The sequence below is a fragment of the Tupaia chinensis genome, unplaced genomic scaffold (genome assembly GCF_000334495.1).
Source record: "Tupaia chinensis unplaced genomic scaffold, TupChi_1.0 Scaffold148012_1, whole genome shotgun sequence".
Classification (NCBI taxonomy): domain Eukaryota; kingdom Metazoa; phylum Chordata; class Mammalia; order Scandentia; family Tupaiidae; genus Tupaia; species Tupaia belangeri.
Genome location: NW_006207862.1, coordinates 1798900 through 1803902, shown reverse-complemented (window position 1 = coordinate 1803902; position 5003 = coordinate 1798900).

Here is a 5003-nt window from a genome sequence, read left to right as displayed (position 1 = left end):
AAATGCAAAGCTCATTATATCTATTTTCTGCTTAAAACCCTTCAACAAAACCCAATTATGAAATACATTTTTCTTTTTTACTTATGATAGAGCACATGCATGTGCTTGAGAGAGAGAGAGGGAGAGAGAGAAAAGCACTCTCCACACGGGCCTTGTAACACCTTGATCTCCTTCTTCAGTCCACCAGCCCACAAGGGTCGTGGGCCCTTACACATGCCCCTAGTGTTTTTTCAGGCTGACTGGGTTCGGAACTCAAATTGAAATTAGCATGTGGCTTCCAACTCTTCAGCCTGGTACGCTACCAACTACACTACAGAGGCTACACCAGCTCCTAGTGATAATTAAGTCCAAAACCTTTGTAGGGGATTATAAGGTCCTACAGAACCCGATCATTCCTTTTTTGTTCCTAATATAAAGCCATCTGTGTTTGGTACTACTTAGTGCAAGTAGTTTTATTTTTTAAAAATTCAATAGAGGATGCATGTGCTTGCCAGAGGCAGACACACAGAGAGAGACAGAGAGAAAGTGAGAAAGCATGCCCCAAGGGAGATGTTCACCCCACAATCCTTTCTCCTCCATTCTCCTCTCAGGATTGGACACACACACACACACACACACACACACACACGGTGTGCTTCTCAAGCTGCCTCATCTGAGACTGAAATTGGATCCCACAGTCGACCATGTGGGATCCAGCTATCTTAACCACCATGCCACCAGATGGCCTGCCAGTATATTTTTGACTACTGATTCCACTTTCTTGAGACAGATGCTTAGCTTACTGTCAGCCTATCTTTTGTTAATGAGTATGGAAGTTTGGGATCAGCAGTTAGCGTAATGGCTATTTCGCTGAACTCCCAAGTAGTCAACCACGGTTTGAGTCCCGGACCTGGTGGCTTAAACTCAGGCCGGGCGTGTGTGCGTGCGTGCCCAAGATCCCAAGAGGAGAAAGGAGGAGAAAGGATTGTGGCATGGCCATCCCCCCGGGGGGTGATTTCTCACTTCCTGTCTCTGTGTCTCTCTCTGTCTTTCTGGCGAGCACACGCGCCCTATAACAAAAACCTCTCCAAAAAAAAAAAAAGAAATATGGAAGTTTAAGAGATTTTGAAGTTTCCCTTTAGTTGTGTCCCACAGCTTTTAATATGCAGTATTTTCAGTTTTAAGCATATTCAAATTTTCACCATGATTTTTTTTGAGTTATGTGTGCATGACCAAATTTTTAAAAATCTTTTTTTGTTAATGACTGCAGTCTTTTTTTTCAATGTAAAATTGTATTATTTAATCAGTGTGTGGTGGGAAGAGGTATGTAATGCTTTTATACAACAAAGGGGATGGATGACCTAGAACCAAGGTATCAGTTTTTGGCATTAAAACCACTTTAGATGTGGTGTCTTTAGTCAGTCGTTGAATTTCCAGGGATCCGTGCATCACAGTTCCAGATAAAAACTGTAGCATATCATCATAGATTCTAAAAGTACTAACATACAAGGAAAAGGGACATTTGTCTAAAGACTGTGAGAAAAAGAATGTCTTTTTTTCTTTATTCTTTCCCACATTGTATTGATTCACAAAATATCTTAATTAATCTAAGTACTTTGAATAGTAAGTTCAGCTGATATATACATATCTGTGAACAAAAATTGACTTTAGGCATGAAATTCTGTGGATAGAGTTTACTACTATAAAATAGCACATAGCTGAGGCTATATAGCTATTATATTTGGTTACCAAATAGGTATTTTTAAATACACTTTTTAATGTGAAGAAAGGCAGTTTTAGCTTTAATAAATCAAAATTTAAAAATGTTAAGCAAACTTTGCTTAATACTTAAAGCCAGGAAAAAGGTTAGGATTCTGTTTGAATAGTAGGTACGGTACATAGACCTGTCCATAAGAAAAGACAAAACTCTTTTTTTTTTTTTTTTTAGAGAGGTTTTCGCTATAGGGCGCGTGCGCTCGCCAGACAGACAGAGACATAGAGACAGAAAGCGAGAAAACACCCCCCCCGGGGCGGATAGAGACAGAAAGCGAGAAATCACCCCCCCCGGGGGGGGTGGTCACGCCGCAATCCCTTCATCCTCCATTCTCCTCTCGGGATCTTGGGCACACACATACGCGCCCGGCGTGAGTTTTAAGCCACCGGGTCCGGGACGCGAACCGCAGTCGACTACGTGGGAGTCCAGCGACATAGCCATTACGCTAACTGCTGGTTCCCAAGACAAAACTCCTTAACACTGAAAAACAAAGCATAGAAGCTCAGTAATGCTTTGTTCTATTTCACCAGTTCAAGCTCATGTACTTTATCTTTTGCTGTGATCCGATCTCTCCTTTTAAATTCGGAAGATGACATTCAACTCTATACTTGTCCCTGCCATTAAGCTGGCCATTTTCTTAGCTGTTTTAGAACTCTTATTTCTGTCTGACTTTAGTTTTCCTGGGAGAGCACTCCCTTCAGAACTTCTTGGAGAGCTGGTCTGGTGTTGGTAAATTCTTTCAGGTTTTGTTTGAATGACTGCAGTCTTAATTCTTGGGTCATAAAATGACTTCCCAAGTTGTACTATAATAGCTACATTTAGAACATCAGTTCTTAAAGTAAAACATGCTTTTCTGATCTCAGGAATTTTGCTCACTTGGCCTCTGACTGGATACTCCTCCCCCTTCCTCTTCTGTAACTCCTACTCAACCCCAGGGTGTCAACCTAAATAATGAACAGACAGAGGCTCTCTAAAGAATACGGAGTAGTAGAAGAGCTTAATTCCAGATATGTGTGCTATGGGGACCATATATATGTCCAATGAGGCTGAATCCAAGGCAGGCTTCTGAAGACAAGAGAGAAGGACACATAAATTGTTTCAAAACAAAGGGAACATTCGTTACAGGGACTTATCGCAGGAATTCATGTCAGTTTGTTAGTGGAGATGGTGTGTCAGGCCAGTGTTCCCAGCTACCTGTCCTGCCACGTAGCAAACTGTTAGGAAGTTCTGGGCAAAAGTTTTGTTACAGGTGTATGTACATAAGACCTCTCCACAAAGTCCTTAAAATAGTTACCATAGGCACGTGTGCATGAGGGCCCTCTTTTCATCGCCTCCGGATTCTATTTTGTTTGGTTTTTGACGTAAGTGACTCCATTTTGATCCTGATAATTTTCATGTAAGTTTCAGTATTTAAAGAAAACGTTTTTCTCTGCAAGCCTGCTTAAACTCTATGTCTGGATTAAATGGCCCTTCTGCTTAAAAAAATTTTTATTTAAGGTTTTTGCCATAGGGTGTGTGCACTCACCAGAGACAGTGAGAGGGAAAATGAGAAATCTCCCCCCACCCCCAGGGGAATGGCCAGACTGTAATCTGTTCTTTTCCATTCTCCTTCTGGGATTTTGGGTACACACACGTACCTGGCGTAATTTTATTTTCTTTTTCTTTTATTTTTAATGAAATTTTTTTAGTTTATCCTCTCATGAAAAATCTGCACAATCACCGCAGATAGTCATTGCAGAATCTTTACTCCTTTCACTTTTCACCAGCACCAACATTGGCCTTTGTAGTCCTCCGGACTTTCTTCATTCTATTCTTGCGTTCCTTTCACTATTTTCTTGATGCTTTCTTGACGTCTTTTTCTTCTCATAAAGGCCATGTCTTACAAATCTATGTTTGGGTTCATTTTTCCTCACATAATCCAAAGAATCGTAAATCATGCCAAAGCCAGTTGTCTTGCCACCACCAAAATGGGTTCTGAACCCAGACACGAAGATGACATCTGGTGTGGTCTTGTACATATTCGCTAGTTTTCCCCAAATTTCTGTCTTAGGTACTGTTGCCTTCTTGGGGTAAAGGACATCAATGACCATTTTTTTCCTCTGAAGTAGTCGGTTGGTCATGAATTTCCTGGTTTTCACATAGTTACTGTGTCATTCATGATGGCGGTATATCCTCAAGCAGCCAGGGAGGAAAAGAGCCCTGACATGATTTTCAAGTTGCCAGGTCTGGGACTCGAACTGTGGTTGGCCATGTGGGAGTCACGCACTGTAACCACTACATCACCTGCTGGTCCCAGCCCTTCTGCTTTTTAAAGTGCTTGTGTTGCAGCCTATATTTAACCTTATTACTTTTCTTCTCTGATTTCCTCACTAGCATGCAGACTCCTCGAAGACCTTACTCTATGCCTGGTCCCCAGCAGATGGGAGGCCTGGCAGCTGCAGAATGCATAGAGTGAATCACACTCCCTAATTTGCTGCTAAAAATTCTCAACCTGGGGCCACAGAGAGCAACACACGAGCAGAGCTCTTTTCTCCTCTTGATTATGTTCCTGCTGTAGTGGCTCCTTTCGTAGCTGGATCCATCTCTTGGCTGTTCATTCCACCCTGCTCCATGCCAGCGAGGCTATTCTTAGGAGCAGGGCTGGGTCTAGGCTGGATTAAGTCGTCTCTCATCCTCTCCCTCCAGGACAGCGAGATCCTTTACTGAGCCTTCTTGCCAGCAGGTGGCACCTGAGGCCTGCAAACTGAAACTGACTTCTCCCTCCATCTTCCTTTACTGAGCTGCTGGTGGGGTACCTATCCCTGGCCAGGCTGTGCTAAGGCTTGCAGAGTATACTCTAACAAGATTGAGGGGACCTGGCTCCTGGCTCCCCTGCTGTTATTCTTTCCTCCTTGTTGGGTAGCAATCATTGCCTAGACCTCTCCATTGTCTTTGTTGGTACTAGATGATATGTTCCAATCAGATCTAAAACTATAGTGATTTTTAAATATCATGTACATTCTTTTCTTTTCTGCCTTTTGCCTGAGGGTGCATGTGCTTGCTGCAGGAAAGGGAGAGGGAAGAAAGCAACCCCCAATGGTGTGGTCACACTGGAATCCCTTTGTCATTATTCCATCCTGTCAGGATTTGGGGCATGCACACACATGCATGCACTGCAAGTTCCAGGGCCAGGACTCTAACTGTAGTCAACTGCATGTGATTCAACTCCCTTAAGCACTAGGCTGCAGGGCTGGAGGCGCTATCATGCGCC